At 37.5% G+C, this 18,052-nt stretch overlaps 1 long non-coding RNA gene across 1 annotated transcript in view; it reads right to left on the reverse strand.

Moving 5' to 3' along the window:
- Nucleotides 1-18,052, reverse strand: part of LOC145667479 (uncharacterized) — a 607,699-nt gene that overhangs the window by 253,507 nt on the left and 336,140 nt on the right. The window lies entirely within an intron of this gene.

The following is an 18,052-nucleotide window of genomic DNA, read 5'->3' on the forward strand; positions in this document are numbered from 1 at the left end:
CGGGAGAGGGTTCCTTTCATTATAATGTGGTTCCCCAGGGATTACTTTGTTCTTCTGCGGCGTTGAACCGGCTCATAAAACTGACATTAGCCGATATTCCATCGCCCCATATATTGAATTATCTAGATGACTATTTTATAGTAGCTGACACCATACCGGAAATGTTAGAATTATGCACATTACTTTTTGATGCTTTTCGCAAGCGAGGTTTAAAATTGTCTCCAAAGAAAACCAAGTTTGCACAGACTTCTGTAGTTGTTCTTGGACATAAAGTGAATAAATATGGTATTTCTGTGTCTGACAAAGTAATTGACACTATAAAATGTTACAAACGTCCTAAAACTAAGAAACAACTCAAGTCATTTTTCGGCACTTGTAGTTTTGTGAGACGCTTTGTAAAGAATTTCAGTGAAATTTCAGCTCCTCTCTTACAATTACTTAAGCGTGATGCTAAATATAGCTGGAAAAAGCCACAACAGGATGCTTTTGAAAAACTCAAAGAAGCAATCATAAATTCACCAACTTTAATGAACTATCACCCCAACAGACCATTATTTTTGTACACGGATGGATGTAAATCTGGGGTGGGGGCGGTTGCTAAGCAACCAATTGATGATAACCCTAACAGTGAATTAGTTCCTATTGGGTATTGTTCCCGGTCTCTAAACGCCACAGAAAAAAAATTACTCAATATATGAGATTGAGCTTCTTGGGGTGCTATATGCACTACGTTCTTTTCGTTACTGGCTCATCGGAAGACATTTTTTTCTAAAAACAGACTGTAGAGCGATCACATTTCTCAAACAATCTAAAAATGTTAGTGGCAAGCTAGCTCGGTGGCTTTCTCAACTGGAGCAATTTGACTTTACAATATCCCATGTGTCAGGAACCGCCAATATAGAAGCCGATAATATCAGTCGTTTTGCTTCCAATAAAAGAGATCTCGAAGATGAAAAGTTAAGTTCAGAGGACCCCTGTGTTTTTTTTCTAGAAGATAATACCGATATTAATATTAGCGAAGCTCAGAGAAAAGATAATGTTCTTAAGCACATTATTGACTGGCTTGAGGGCAAATCTAAAGACAATCAGTATGAAAGACAAGCTTCCTGTTATGAATTGCGCAATAATATTCTTTACAGAAAAAACAAAACACCTATGGGTATGAACTACTTGCTTGCCATTCCTTTGTCATTGCGGGAAACAGTTTTTAAGAAGTGTCATGAGGAGATTTTGGGAGCCAATCACTCTGCTTTTAGTAAAACATATAAATTATTAGTTAACAGTGTATATTTTCCTGACATGAAACGTTTTGTATATAGACGCTGTAGAGAATGTCTTCACTGCCAAATGTTAAAGAAAAGAGTTGGTTTGAGTTATGGTAAGCTGCAAACTCACCCTAGTGTTATGCCCTTTTACCGGCTTTATTTGGACGTAGCTGGGCCTTATTGCACTAACAATATTTTGAAACACAAATATTTTGTAGTCTGTGTGGATGAAGCCACAAGATTTTGTATAACAGCTAGTATTCCAGACACCACTGCCAATACTTTGGCATCATTCCTTTTTAATGACGTCATTTTAAAATATGGGTTATTTTATGAACTCTGCCTAGACAGGGCAGCTGCTTTTACAAGCGCCATATTTAAGGAATTGTGCAATATTTGTGGTGTTACGTTGAAATTTGCAGACGTGAAAGCACATTTTTCTATTGGGCTTGCTGAGGTAACAATACGTAATTTGGAACAAAAATTGAAGCTCAATATTGACCCAGATAATTCAGGAAACTGGGTGGAGTTACTTCCCAAGGTTACATTCAGCCATAATATTTCTATTAACACAAGTATGGGACACTCCAGTTTTGAATTACTTCATGGTTTCAAACCAAGGTTAATACATCAAGCTATGTTTGACACACAGTGTCAATTTCAAGACAACGCAGTCAGACTATCTCATCTTAATGATATTCGAGAGCAGGCTGCTGAAAAATTATTCAAAAGGTTCCAAACTTCTGCGAAATCATATGACAAGCGTCATAAACAAGTGCAATTTCAGAAGGGAGATCTTGTTTGGATATATGTAGATAATATGAAACGGGGCCAGACACGTGCTTTCACTGGGAAATACATTGGACCAGGTGAGATACAGGGCAAGAATAACGAAAATAGTTACTTCGTTAAATTCACTACTGGCACAGGAAGACAGAAAATAGACTCCATTACGGTTGACCGTCTTAAGAAATATTACCCTCCGTCGCCTATGGACGAGTTAGGAAATCACGACCATCAACGCAAGAAGCCTCCCACCAGTGACGATATTGAAGCCAGAGACTCAGCTATTCAAGGAGAGAACGTACCCCCTGAGGAGAACTGCACAGAAGATGAGGAGGGACGGAATCAGCTGTCTCCACGGAATTATGAAGAGGAAACAGGCTTACCAACATCTAGATTTATTATTGAATTCACTGGAAGGAAAGAGGGAAAGGAAGAAAAAGATGATCAAACTGACAATTACACGTGCCTCAATATCGTTAATGCCATTTCTATGCTCCATTTACCGGCGTGGGATGTCACAGCCAGACGTACGCTACATAATGCACCTAAAGTTCCTTCAAAATTTGGTGTAAACACTGAAATCAATTCTAAAGTAGCTTTATACCATGGAAGCATTGTAGAACTCCAGGGTGATGCCATTGTAAACCCTAGCAACACGGATTTATTACCCATAGGGGGCGCAGACAGGGCAATACACTTAGCAGCAGGGCCACAATTAACTCAAGAATGTGCACGCATTGGGAAATTAAAAGAAGGTTCGTGCATAATTACAGAAGGTTTCAATCTTCCAGCTAAACACGTAATACACACTTGTGGACCTAAAGGTGAAAATAGCAAATCATTACAGTCTTGTTACGAGAAAATCTTATTTAGTGTTTTAAACAATGATTTTCGTACAGTTGCATTGCCCACCATTTCAACAGGTGCATTTTTATATCCTAAAACACCAGCATGTCACATAGCCTTAAGAACTGTGAGAAATTTCTTGGAGGAAAATTTGGATTCCATAGATAAAATTATATTTTGTGTTTACGATGTACAGAATAAACGAATCTATGAACATTTGATGCATGAATATTTTCCTGTGGTGTAAAAAAAAAAAAAAAAAAAAAAAAAAAAGTGAGCTTGAGCATATGAGTAAATAAGCTAATCTTATTATTACGATACGTTAGTAATGTATAGTGAAGTATTGATACTCTATTTTTGATAATTTTGAAACTACTTTTTAGTTTCTGTGGGATATTTTCATAATCCTTTTATTTTGAGTATTATTTATTGTGTATGAGTAGTGGGTTGCATGGCAAGTGTTCTTTGAATATGTTTCATATTCTTTCCTGACCTTTTTGTTGGTCGTTTTTTTTCACTGTCAGTGAGCCTTCAAGTAACATGGAAATAAATAATTAAAAAAAAAAATATATGTACATATTAGATGAAAAATAAGGGAAAGAAGCACTCAAATGTTTCTAGTGCTGTATATAGTAGATAATTTTAATATTGTTTTATTATTGCTCATAGCTCTTCACCATGAAGTTAAGAAGTAAACACAGGAATGCTGCTTCAAATCTATATTTCATTGTAGAAATAGTCATCATTTCTATTCACCGATTCAAAGCTTTTTAGGAATTACTGACCTGCTCATCTTTATAACCCTAGTTCTCATGTTATTTGTGTTAATAAAAATCTTCCGATTATTACAAAAGAAACCATCATCTCTTCGTCGTACTTTTCCAAGATTTTTGCCTGCTACTGCTAGAAACAACGCCTCGACAGAAACATGCGAGGACTTGCATCACTCCACGCTAGAACTCACTCCGAGAAATATCTCAGCATCGTATTTAAACAATTATATCCCTTATGTGTAACGTATTTTATCTCGTGGTATCCCAGTCATTTAACTAATCTGGAATAGTGCTACTCTTCATATACCGTTACCGAGTAGTCCGCGGTATATCGGACTTTTCAGGCACTTAGTAGAGGAAATGCTACTAACCAAATTAGTTAATCTAATTGTATCCTCCCATATTCTAACACTCCCACGAATATCAATTTTAACTAACACAAACTTTTACGAATATTTAAACTTAGAGAGATTTTACTTTGCATATTTACAATATATATATTATTTATCTTATATGTTATTTATTATTTATAATTTATCTTATTATATTACATATATTCATATATTTATTTTATATATCACAATTTGGTTAAGGAATCATATAATTATTGTATATAAACAAGTTACAATTAATTTTTCTTTCAAATGTCATTTTTTTCCTTCCCACTTAACCCCTCACTGGTATCTCAGCCATAATCTATATTAATAATCCCATATTAAAATTATTACACTTACCTCCCATCAAGATTGCATAACACCACACTTCCTGATGTACTATAAACTAATTCGTTTTATTTTTCTTTCATGTAAAAAAAAAAAAATCTGAATCAGCGCAACCTTGAATTCTATCCTTCTACATCTTCAGTTTCTACGTAGTAATGGGAGCGTCCGCCAGAGGGCAACCTTCGACAACATATTATAATTAATTCATACCTGACCGCCATCTTAAGGACATTGGAGAATTACTACAGCATCTTTGGGTCATCAACACTCTTCTCCAGGAGAACACTCCGAATTTTTTTCAAAATCGTCGTGGAGAAATAGAGCAGGGAGTGTAGAGGATATCAGGCCTAGCGCCTATTTTGAATTCTCCCTGTATGTTGTTATTGTTCTTCAAACAAGAAATTGTAATTATTAAATAATAAAGAAGAGACTTCCCTATGTTGTCACCTCATCCCAATACAAATTCATGCTTACCATTCTCTTCCTAGTTTCCGTAACTTCACCAAAACAAACTCAGCCACGCCGTTTCAGCAATTAAACTTCCCTATTGACCAAGATAATTATGATGAGCTAGTCATCCACGTGCGGAACACCAGGAAGAAGCGAAAGCTAGGAAGTAGAACAAAACCAGGGGACACGGAACCCTCGAGGGGAGAAGTGTGACAGGAGCCGCCAGAAATACACTTTGGACCCTATTCAGAAGAGTCGTCGTAGCAGCAATTGAGAGACGGTCGGCACGCCTGGGCCCTCACCATCCATTGCATGACAGAGGTGTCATTCTAAAGAGGCCAGGACATCTGGGAGCTGTTGCCCTGAGATCGAGAGGTTCTTCACTCTCGAACGTGAGGTCCAAGATCGATACCAGACGGAACCACTCAACGGATTGGAGGATAAGGCCTCACCCAATATTTGAAGAGGCTCATCACATCGAAATGGCTGAGGTACAGTAAACCTTTTCCTTTCCTAACCTTTGCGTCTCTGTGATTTCTTCTATTAGAAAACATGCATTTCATTTCGCTCATCCCCAATTAATTACTTCAGCGCTGTACTGCTCAGATCCCCACGTACTTTCTCTCTTGCCATGCGAAGTGCTATCCCCACATTCTTTCAGTAAAGAACTGATAATAGAGCAAATAACTGTGGTTGTAACCCCACAGTACAGTACAGCAAGAATAAAACGCATCTTGGAATTATCTTACTTGCTCCTTCTACTGTCGGAAGACAGTTGGCATTTGCTTCCACTTCGCAATGTTCTAACTACATTTGAATCAATTACCGAAATGTCTTGGCTATACTATACAACGGGCTTTTCAAACTACGAGCAGAAGTCAAAAAGTAAAGAGGCTTTTGAGAAAAAGGTACATTTATTCTAATGATACAAAACTGAAACATACATTATTTTTCTACATAATCTTCCTGCACTTCAAGGCACTTTTCCCAACTTTCAGAAGTTCCTTGATTCAGTCGGAGAAAACGTTTATCGGTTGAACTTGTAACCAATTTTGCACCGCATCAATGACTAGCTGATGGTTGACGTTTAAATTTCTTAATTTCTGGGTGATGATGAGTGTTCCCAAACCATGCTCATTTTCCATCACTATACCCTCAATGACTTTCAAATTGTCCTCAGTTGTTGACGTCGATGGCCTGCCCGATCTTTCCTCGTCACATAAAAAAGTTCTTTCCTCTTTGAAACCATTCGTAGATCTTCCTTCGCGTTAAACAGCTGTCACCATACGGCGCTTACATTCGACAAATAATTTCCGCAGGTTTTAACACCGTCGGCAAACAAAAAGCGAATCACTACCCTCATCTCCTCCTTGGTGCAGATCGACAATGGAGCTGCCATGTTTAACGGTCTGCTACACTCCAACGACTAACGCGGGAGTAAGGGTTACATGTTGCATAGAAATGTTGCAGACGACGCTAATTAAGCGTTGGATACTAGCAGTGTTACCAAATCCTAGTGCGAGAATTGCAAGTCCCTTTACTTTTTGACTTCTCCTCGTATTTATATCAAGGCCTCCTTTCATTACATCCTGTTATCAGCGACTTCCATAAGTAATTTCCAGTTTGTAATAAATTTATTATTATTATTATTATTATTATTATTATTATTATTATTATTATTATTATTATTATTATTATTATTAAGTGCCACGGGATCTCATTTGGTGTCCATGAAGAAAGGTGTGTGTGTATGTAGGACAGAAGTGAAGAGCGCGTGTGCAATAACAGAAGAGTTCACAGTTAAAGTGGTACTTCATGTGGGACCTAGTGTTACCCCGCACCTTTCTGCTATTATGATGGACGAAGTTACAAAGGATATCCAAGAGTTAGCACCTTGGAATCGGCTGACATCGGGCTGCTGAGTGAGACCATGGAAGAGAAATTAGATGCCAGGATAGAAGCATTGGAGAACACTGGACTTGAATTAGTAAAAAAAAAGAAACAAGACAGAATATTTATATTGTGCTTTCGGAAAGAAATGTAATACAAGAATACAAGAATACGAGAATAGAAGAATACGACTGGTAATAACGAGGAAATTCAAGTACTTGGGGGGCCGCGGTGGCTCAGTGCTAGAGCGTTCACCTCTGGTGCTTCGGGTCCCGGGTTCGATCCCAGCCCCCACCAACTGAACTTTGTGGTGGACAAACACCGTGTGCGTGGGTTTTCTCGGGGTTCTCCCGTTTCTTCCCACTTTCTTCATTCCACCATTTCATTCATCTCTCATCATCACCGTCTCCTTTAGCCTAACCGGCATAACCGTGGGACGTAAAACTCAAAGATTTCATTTCATTTTTCAAGTACTAGGGATCAATATTGGCGGAAAATACAGGAATGAAAGAAGATGTAAACAGCAAAATTAGCAGCTGTTGGACAAAATTGGAGAGAAGTGGCAGGAGTATTGTGTGACCGTAAGATACCGATATGTTCAGTTTATATGGAATGATTATCTTAACAAGTCAACGTTTCCTGCTGCTTCTTTTTTTCTTCTTCTTCTTCTTGTTCTAATTTTTAGGCCGTAATTTACAATAGACAATTGAGTTCCTAATCCTAATCTAGAAAATATCTGAAGATGGATATTGATTAATATTTATTAGCTTAAGAATAATGCATCCACTTTGGTTCCTATATACAGGGTTAGCAAAAATGATTCATTCGTGTTGAAAAAGCTATATTTTCAAGTGTTACATGTACAGTACACACATGAAATATATATATGAAAAGAACCACGAACTCACCAAGTTTGTCTTTTGTATTCCAGGTGGCAGCACGAGTCTATTATCTATACGATCGGGTGTGACACTGTGGTAGAGACCTCCATGGGCCGGGCTTGGGCGGGCCGACTCTGTTATTTCTTTGGGCCGGGCTTGGGCGGGCCGACACTGATTTCTCTTCAGCTCAGGCCGGGCTGGGGCCGATTAATTGCAATTCTTTAATAATTATTGTCTTTCGTTAAACGATAATTAGAATAAAGACAAACGTTGAAGAAGTGTGTCCGTGAAAAATGTTACAAAATGAAACTTTTAAAATTTATCGGGCCCGGGCCGGGCTTGGGCCAGGAATTTTTTAAAAAAAACTTATCGGGCCGGGGTGGGCTCGGGCCGAAAATCTCCAAATTTTTTCGGGCCCGGGCTGGGCCGGGCCTAGGTACATTCGGGCTGGATTGGGCTCGAGCCGTAAAATTCGGCCCGTGCAGATTTCTACAGTGTGGCAGTGTGGCAGTATCCGGTTAGTATCTGTCGAAAATGGAGGGAAAGTAAATTAAAAGATGTCGTCTAGACATGTGTCGTGTCACCAAATGGGCACATATTGAACATTCGTAGAGGGTGTATAAACTCGGTGAGTTTGTGTTTCTTCTCATATATCTTTCATGTATGTATATGTGTAATATTTTTGAAAATATAGCCTTTTCAAAATGAATTAATCATTTATGCTAACCCAGTATTGTGATGTGAAATTTGTGTATCTGTGCATATTAATGGGCAGAATATATTACTTCAATATTGTTTATGTGGAATTTATGACAATTGATGAGAACAGAATACAATGACAACTGGGGCGTAGTTAATGCATGTTTATTTAGAATAGAATTGTATTTGGTTTATTGTTCTTGTTTAACATCAATGAATATTAATTTCAATCTCTGGAAGGAAGCTACGTAATTGAGTGGAATCTATAATTGGAATCTATAATTTTAAATTTATTAAGTCAGCTATCTTGTATTTTTGAGCAGTAGAGAAAAGAACACAGTCCGTTCAGTAACTACCTCGAAATAATTAACATTGCTGGAAAAGATTATTTCCACGTTCATTTGTTACATACATTTATTTCCTGTTGGTATGTCCACAAGACAGAGGCACTGAAACACCTCTAGGAAATTCGATCACTAGAATGCTGTTAAACACGGCCGTCACATTCTCTTGAATCGATTGAACATTCCCAAAACGGCCCCCGTTGAGGGGATATTTGAGCTTAGGAAAGAGCATGAAGTCTCCTAGGATCAACTCAGGTGAATATGTGTGTATTCAAGGACTGTGGTCTCTTCATGACCAAAAATTGATGCAGAAGAAAATGCATCAGCCCCCAACAGTTTTCTACCGCGTAAGTTTTTTTTTTTTTTTTTTTTTTTTTGCATAAAAGAAGAGTTACGGTCCTTAAACATACACATACTCACCTCATTTGGAGCCATATGCTTTCCTCTAAGCACATATCTACCGACAAAGGGGAGTGTAAGTTGATATGAGTCGGATAACGAAACGTAGTCAGATAAGAAAGTTATTTCTTTCAATGTACTAGTTTTTTGGGGGGTGGGGGGAGGAGTACATGCTTTACCATTGGCTTAATCAAATTAAAGTTTGCAGGACATCGCTAAATGAAATTCTAAACCCATCAAATGTTTATACCAAGCGTTACACAGTGTAAAACCATAACAAACTTCCTCTTTCGAAATTCATACACTGCACATTCCATTAACGTATTCCATACCATAAAAACATTTCTTCAAAGAACGCTTGGAAAAACGCTTTCAACCATAGTGTCTCGTGGAGTATTTTAGTATTATTATTTACAATTTTCTATTATATGCAACGAAATGCAACTTACAAGTAATGAAGGTTGAAGGTTTACTGCAAGAAAATAAAAGTTGTTAAGATAATATTTAAAAAAAAAAAAAAAACTCTGGTTGACATTATAATATACGCAACAATAAAACAGTTTTAAAAGTACAGACGACAGAAGACGTCATAAAGTAATTGTCAAAAGACAACACGAATTCTTAAGACAATACCAAGGTAGTTTATAAAATAATATAGTGCGGAAGACTCGTTGCATTATGGGTAAAAAAAAAGTTCTACTATTGTTGTTCTTAATGGGCATAAATGTATAGCTATAAACTCGGAAACAGAATCACTGGAAGGTATCATATATGTGAGAGATGAGACAGTTTAATCGGTTGTAAAAACAAATGCTTGCTTGCTTACCTATGCGGTAGCGGATGTGTTATTACTTAAAAAAAAAAAAAAATCTCCTTTAGAAGCGACATATTTTATTATTTGACTACACTATTACCAAAAAAAATTTTGGATATGCTTCTGCTTTCCGGAACCACTGCCGTAACTGGGAAATTTTGCTAGAGATGTGGGGCGTGGCTCTTTATGAGAATCGCCAAAATGTCTCAGAGGAAATGTTTATTCTCTTTTCACATTATATTCTGAGTTTCCCTCCACCCTTAACCCAACCTTCACAATCTTCATTGCCTGCTTCTCTTTTTCTCTCTTTTTCCTTTGAGTCTATGATTCCTCATTTGCAAATACCAAAGTCCCTGTAGAATAGAGTGAGCAGATTTAGAAAATTAATAATAATATTTTTTGCAGTTGATTTAGCGACTCAAGAGAACATATCGTCACAACCCGCAACACTCTACCGAAACCGGAAGTGATTTCATAGATCAAAAGGACGAAGAAAGGTGTTCTTTACAACACATTCCACGTCCCAAGAATACAATCTACCTCATCTACTAACCTTCTATTCAACTGGAAGTTGCACGGGGCAGCGGTGGCTCAGTGATATAATGTTCGCCTCTGGTGCATGAAGTCCCTGGTTCGTTCCCAATTCGTGCCAAGGGGGCTTTGTGGTGGACAACCACTGTGTTCGTGGGTTTGCTCGGGGTTCTCCCGTTTCCTCACAACACCCAAAAGTATAAAATTGACACCTGGTTTTAAATTAAGGGAAGCTGATCATCTGTTGTTTTTATGTTGTCGTACCTCCATTATGTGTACGTATCTCGTAATTTTCAATTGTTTCAGTATGTCGACGATTCTGGCTTTCTGCCGAACTATACAACAAATAAATATTACTCTCCAGGAAGCTTTTAATCGCTTAATAGCCTGGTGTTGCAAGTGGAGTTTGACACTCAATGCCGCCAAAACCCAAATCCCATAGAGCGTTACGGCAGTGCAGCCAAGTACATCTAAATCCTTATTTACTTTCCATAACAGTCAACCAGATTTCCCTTCGGCCTTCCAAAATGGATACGTATCTTGGGATAGTTTTTTGATCACCGTTTTACCTGGACCCCGCGTCAAAATCAGTGACAAAGTACGAAATAAGCTTAACTTGCTAAAACGTCTCGCCGGCACAACCAGGGGACTATCTTCCATCTTAGTACATACTACTTACAAGGTTCTTACATATGGTTTTCCTGCTTAGATTTCCGCTCCATTTTTTCTATTACAAGCAACTTGACATTTTCGAACGGCTTGCTTTCCATCTTGCCTTTTATATCTCTAGCTACTCCTACTTGTGACCTGTATTCACTCATCGCATTTCCTACTCTCACATTTTACCTGGAGACACTCCGTCAAATATTTATTACTACTCGTTACACTCACTACCATCCTGTTCTTCTTGGCTCTATGCACTACCTTCCACTCCATCCACCCCACCCCCGATCTTATTACATTCCCTTATGTTTACTTTTTACACTTTGCTGCTACTTGCTTCCTCCTGGTCACTTTGCTGCTACTTGCTTCCTCCTGGTCACTTTGCTGCTACTTGCTTCCTCCTGGTCACTTTGCTGCTACTTGCTTCCTCCTGGTCACTTTGTTGCTACTTCCTTCCTCCTGGTCACTTTGCTGCTACTTGCTTCCTCTTGGTCACTTTGCTGCTACTTGTTTCCTCCTGGTCACTTTGCTGCTACTTGCTTCTGGATGATTATCGTTTGCATAACCATTTACTTCGTGTTTTCCCATATTGCACAGTAAATCCCCATATAATTAACAGGGCTCCCTCTATTATTCATCAGTCTAACGTCGCCTCCAGGCAGAAGATAACTACATTTGTTTTCCTATTGGCAATATTTTGCTCCATGCTGTACCGTACTTTGCACCTCATCTCATCATTCACGCCAGGGAGCCGCGGGGTTGAGTGGTAGAGCGTTCACTTCTGGTGCATGGGGTTCTTGGTTTGATCCCAGCTCGCGCCAAGTGAGCTTTGTGGTGGACAAACACCGTATGCGTTGGTTTTCTCCGGGTTCTCCCATTTCCTCCCACTTTTTTCATTCCACCATTTCATTCATTTCTCATCATGATCGTCGCCTTCAGCTTATCCGGCATAACAGTGGGACCTAAAACCATTTCCCATCATTTCATTTCATTTTTTTCATCATTCACGCCCATTCTTTATCACTATATAAATATTTATCATTAGACAGTTTTATGCTTACACACGTCTATTTTCCTATGTTACTCTGCCAATTCGTGACACATGTTCTATATCTGCATCTCCATCATACACATACCTATTTAAGTTTATATCTATTCTCTATTACTATATCAATAATTTTTACTATGTCAATCATATATTTTGTTATATAAGTTGTATCTATGTATAAGTTTCTTCCTCAATTCCTTATGACTCACATGATGACATAGTAAAATAAATACATAAATGAATTACCTTCACTTAGACCAGCCATTATTACCTCTTTCCTACCTTTCCGTCAAATCTTCTCCTGGTCTGCTTTTCAAGGGCAGGTTTAAGAAAGCATTAAAATCAAGTTTACCCAGAAAAAGTAACAAAATAATACTATGCTACCATTTTCTATCGTAAATTGAAATAATGCATTACAGTATTTTGTACAAACTAAAACGATCCAGTTCTCTTCTTCACCAATTTAATGCCCTCGGCAAGAAATGCCTTTGGGCTGTTATAAAATGTATTAAGCGTACAATAAATTAATAAAAGCGTATTACATAGTAAAGTATTAAAAGTATGTAGGGGAAAAGTATAGAATGAGAGGTGCTACTACCTCCCACGCCGTGATGCGAATGGATCCCCTCCTACTGACGTGATTGGCACAAATAAAAGCATCCAGAGGCGATGTTGAAGCATAAAATAACATGAATATGATTTGTAGAATAAATAAAATAAAAACATTTTACAAATGGTCAAAAGGAAGTACAGGCATCAGAATAATCCGTTCAACACGGGGAAACACAATTGTGTCGTTTTATTAAAATCGATGTAGAAGTGCCCCCTATTACTTTTGTGCTTCGAAATGGCGTCCAGTGATTGTTGTAAGTTTCGTTCAACGATTTGCAGTTGTTTTGGTTTGTGATAGGTCATTTTTGTCGCACACAAGAAGAAAGAAAAGTAGTATTCTAACGAAGCCATGACTGTCGCCGTGTTGAAAGGGATAGCTTTATAAATACGGACTTGATCTGTTAAATACAGACGCCTGCTACTCATAGTTATGTGTATATTAAGGATGGGTAAACCAATTTTTATAGAAACCAGAAACTAGTTTCAACAAAATAAAGAAAAAACGATATTTTGGTTTTCTCCTTAAAAAAGGTTATTTCTCACCAAAAACCTTTAATGTTCCCAAATTATCTTGGACTTTTTTTTACTGTAACCATTGTATTTTGGGTCGAACCTGGTATCCTTTTCTGTTCATGTAATATTTACTGAACAAGGTAACGAGGGAGTTCCAGTTAGAAAACTGAACCGAACTTAAAACCGAAACCGGTCTAATAGAAAGCCGAACCGGTTTTTGACAGAAAACTAAACCGATTTCGATAGAGAACTGAGAACAGGTTCTAAAACCGAGACTGATTTTGATCGAAAATTAAGCTGGTTCTAAAACAGAAACAACCGGTTTCGATAGAAAGCTGACAAGCCAGTTTGGAAAGCCCGGTTTTTGAATGCTTTCAAAACCGGTTTCGGTTTCTTTAAAAGCCGAAAAACTTTTTTTTGTGCTCTCCAGTAACGTATATACACGAACATGTACAATCAAAACGATACGTTAAGATACAGATCCCGCTTGCTGAAATTATTTCCATTGACTCTTCTTATCATCTGGAGAAATTTGTAACATGGTAACAAAGACACTCTATGTCGCGAGCACAGGACTCGGGCTCAAGCGGCCCGAGCTAAATAACTAAGCGCAAGTACGTTTTAGCATTACGCCATAAATGGACATGATGCCAGAGCCTGAATCGAAACGAACACGAGCCCCTTTGAGAATGATCGACGACGAGCTCTTTGCAAGAGTGAGCCCAATTAGGTTAGTGGGCGCAAGATTAAGCTACAGAAGCCTCACTGAAGATAGCAATCCCGATTTGGAACAAGCGTGAACTACAGAGTAGACATCTATTTTCTGTATAAGTATAGAACTTATACGAGGGTATTTTAAAAAGCTTTCGTTCAATCACTGAAATATCGCGTCACTGATAATAAGCCGTTCATGACATGTACTGCCATCTATTGAAGAAATAATGTATTATTTTCAACTGTCAACTTGCATCAGTTTGTTGGAGGTAGTCATTTGAATCAGTGTTCTGCATTGAACTCGCAACCTCCATGACAATGCTCCAGCGCACGTGCCTGTTGTTTACCAAGGCTGCAGTGAAAGACTGACTTCAAGGAGATTTAGCGTCTACCCATCCTACAGTCCGGATTTAGCGCTGTAGCAAATGATTAAAATGACTATGTCCAATGAAGTGACGTAGCTAGACAGTTGTAGCTGATACATTTTTCTTCCATAGATGGCACTATGTGCCTTGAACGGCTTATTAACATGGCACAATGTTTCAACGTCAGGCCGGAAATTTCCTGAAGTACCTTCGTATTTAAAAAAAATCTCACTTAAATACAATTAATATGGAATATTCTAGAAGAGCTTACTACGTTTCGTAAACGGTTCACTTTCTTTTCATACTTTGTTTAAAAATTTTGTTCCATACGTACCTAAGGATTGAGTTACTTTCGATAGGATATCTTCACCAAAGTAGATCTCTGCTATAGATACACAACCATCAACTATGTACTAAAGTATCCTGAGACATGCAAAATGGGGTTAGGAAGGCAAGAGAAGGACGGGAGAGAAGTATCTCGTCCATAAAATGAAGAGGATTCTTTGTTTTTCACACGGTTATTACGTCATCGTTGCTAACTTACTCTTCAAGTAATATGCGAAGATTCCGGTCCTTTTCTTTTTTTAGCACCAACCAAATAAAGAAGATTAAACATCAAAAGTCAAATAAAAACAAAAGAAATAGTATTAAGTCGTGCGAATGGCATTAAGTTGTTGTTTAAAGACGACCAACATGTCTTCAATATAATTAAAGGAGAACATTAAACGCAAATATGTGAAACAATGGTGCGTCTTTATCTCTTGGCTGACTGGCCTTGATTTTGAATTTTGCCTTTGTTTACCATTATTATGATGTTATTTAAATTTCAAACGGGAAGGTTAAGTCCGTTTGGTTAATAGGAGCACAAATGTTGCTACTACATCTAAATTTATATTTAGCTCCCAGAATTCATCAGTGGCGGATCTAGAAGTTTAAATCTGGGGGGATGGCAGCTAGAACCCAGACTATGATAGGTATATCATGAGCTTACAATTTTTCATGGGTTCCGCAAGAAGTTTGCAACTTAACTTTCTCCCGATGGAATATTATTGCTAGGTTGGACGTTGCCAGTGTTGACTTCAAGTATTGAAATAAAATGAAATGAAATCTTTAAGTTTTACGTCCTACGTTTATGCCAGTTAGGCTAAAGGAGACCGTGATGATGAGAAATGAATGAAATGGTGGAATGAAGAAAGTGGGAGGAAATGGGAGAACCCCGAGAAAACCCACGAGCATGATGTTTGTCCACCACAAAGTCCATAGGGCGCGAGCTGGAATCGAACCAGGGACCCCAAGCAACGGAGGTGAACGCTCTAGCACTGAGCCACCGCGCCCCCAGACTTCAAGTACTGTTTTACAAGTCGCATAACAGAAAAATTGCAACTGAAACTATGTGGAACTAGTGTTTCAATTTTCTTTCCAATAAAGAATAAAAAGCAAAGTTTAACTTACTTTAAACTTTCCAAAATATATAAATACTCCAAAAACTGGAGGACCCAGGCTTCTCCAGCACCCTGTTTGATCCGCCACTGAGCCTTGCAGCCCACGAAAGAGTAGGATCGATCCTTTGCGTGTATGTGTGCAGCTAAAAAGGGGAGGAACTAATTCGATTTCCAAAATATAATTAACTGATTTATGGTAATTTTAAGAATAAATATTGCATGATTTAATTTCCAAACAAATGTCGTGTGAATTGTCTTCTAAAATTTGATTTTAAAAATTTGTATTTAATAATTTGAATTCCAAAATAGATATTAGATGATTTCATTTCCTAATATGATTTCCAAATTTTAACTTTCAAAACGGTTATTGCTTTTATTTCTTGTAATAAATATTGAGTGACTTGATTTCTAAATAGATATAGGATAATTTTGTTTTTACCAAATCTTGATTTCTGAAATTTATGTTTGTTGATTTGATTCTCAAAATCTTAATTTCCAAAATAAATAATGCGTGAGTTCATTTTCAAAATGTTGATTTTTCCAAATAGATTTTTGAGATTTTATTTTTAAAAATAGTAATTTCCAATTTGGTGTTGGGTGATTTGATTTACAAAATACAATGTGAGTGGTTTGATTCACAAATGTTATCTCGAAAATGGTAGGTATTGGTTAATTTGATTTTTAGAGATCTTGATTTTTGAAGAGAAATTACATTTCCAATCTTTGATTTTTAAAATAGATTTTTGGATAACTTGATTTCCAAACTGAATTTAGATTTTCAAGATTTATAATTATGAATGAAGAGGTAGATATTAAGAAGTGCTTTGCTTTATATATATATATATATATATATATATATGTCATAGGCCAGTACCCACCTAGTTAAGGCCAGAGACAAATAAAGGATTACACCAAGGATCTTATAAAATAGAGGATCTGCCCTTACAAGAAAAACTTGAAGCCATACGTCACAGTTTCACCACCCCTACTCTGTCCACTTCGTCCAATAAATCACAATGTTTTGAGCCAACAATCATGGCGGAGACGAAAGTAGCCAATCAGACGATGGCGAAAACGAGAGTAGCCAATCAGACTTGCCGATGCTCGGTTGCTTTTTGGCTTCATTAATTTAATAGGATGAAGATACATATACGCAGATCCTCTATTTTATAAGATCCTTGGATTACACCCTCTGTTTGCAAAAGACATTTCAATAAATTTACTGTATAAATGAATGTAAAAAAATAAAACAAATAACTTTCTATATATTATTTGTTTATTACTCTTTCTTCTTTGTCTAGTTATTATGATCTTTGTATCCAGGGCCGGATTTAGGGGGGTGCAAAGGTGCACGTAAATATACACTATCTAAAATGAGATGCTAGGAGTGAAAATAGCAACCCTTTTCGAAGATTTCTGTCATCGTGTTTCCGTTTGGGGCTTAAAAGAAAGCGGAGTTTTGGAAAAACAATAGTTTAAGTTGATTTTCTAAAGGTTGAAGGAAAAGGATTCACCAAGGTAAACAATATAACATTTGTCAAATAGGAAAGACAACACAAGCCATTAGGAGAGAACATTTTTTTCCTGCATATCACTTGCGACCCTCTTTAAAATACTTTCCTCCGTTTTATGCATCAGTGTTTTCGGGGGTAAAGAATATTGTCACATGTCACTTTGAAGAGTTTCAGTGTGATTGGTTATTTTGTTAGTTATCGGTGCACCCCTCCCCCCCTCAGACAATTCTGGATCCGGCCCTGTTTGTATCATAATCGTTAGAGCAGATAAGGAGAGTACTAGAAGGATACAATGAAGCTCAATGCCATAACAGTGAATTATGATGAGACGAAAGGGCGTTATTTGCACGAACAAGGGCGTATCTAAACATTGAAGGTAACAGTTGGATCTGAATACACGAACTTAAAATTAAAAGAACACTAATTATACAAAAAGACTAATACAATGTTTCGTGTTGAGTATTGTACTGCATGAGGCAGAAACATAGACACTATGCAAAATGATGAAAAACAGTTGGAAGCTTTCAAAATGTGGATGTGGAGAAGAATGGAGATACTTAGCTGGGTCGAGCGGAAAACGGATGAGAGAGAGTTGGTGAGGGAGAAAACAGCAATTTTAGATATTGTTAAGAAGAGGAAACTAGATACTGGTTGGGCTATTGATTAAGAAGAAACTATAGAATATCATAAGGGACGTGCTAGACGGTATGGTGGCAGGAAAGAGAGGGAGAGGGCGAAGGAGACTACAATTGATGGACAATATCAGAACACAAAAGTCGTA

The sequence above is a fragment of the Thermobia domestica genome, chromosome 13 (assembly GCF_964235325.1).
Source record: "Thermobia domestica chromosome 13, izTheDome1.hap1.1, whole genome shotgun sequence".
NCBI lineage: Eukaryota > Metazoa > Arthropoda > Insecta > Zygentoma > Lepismatidae > Thermobia > Thermobia domestica.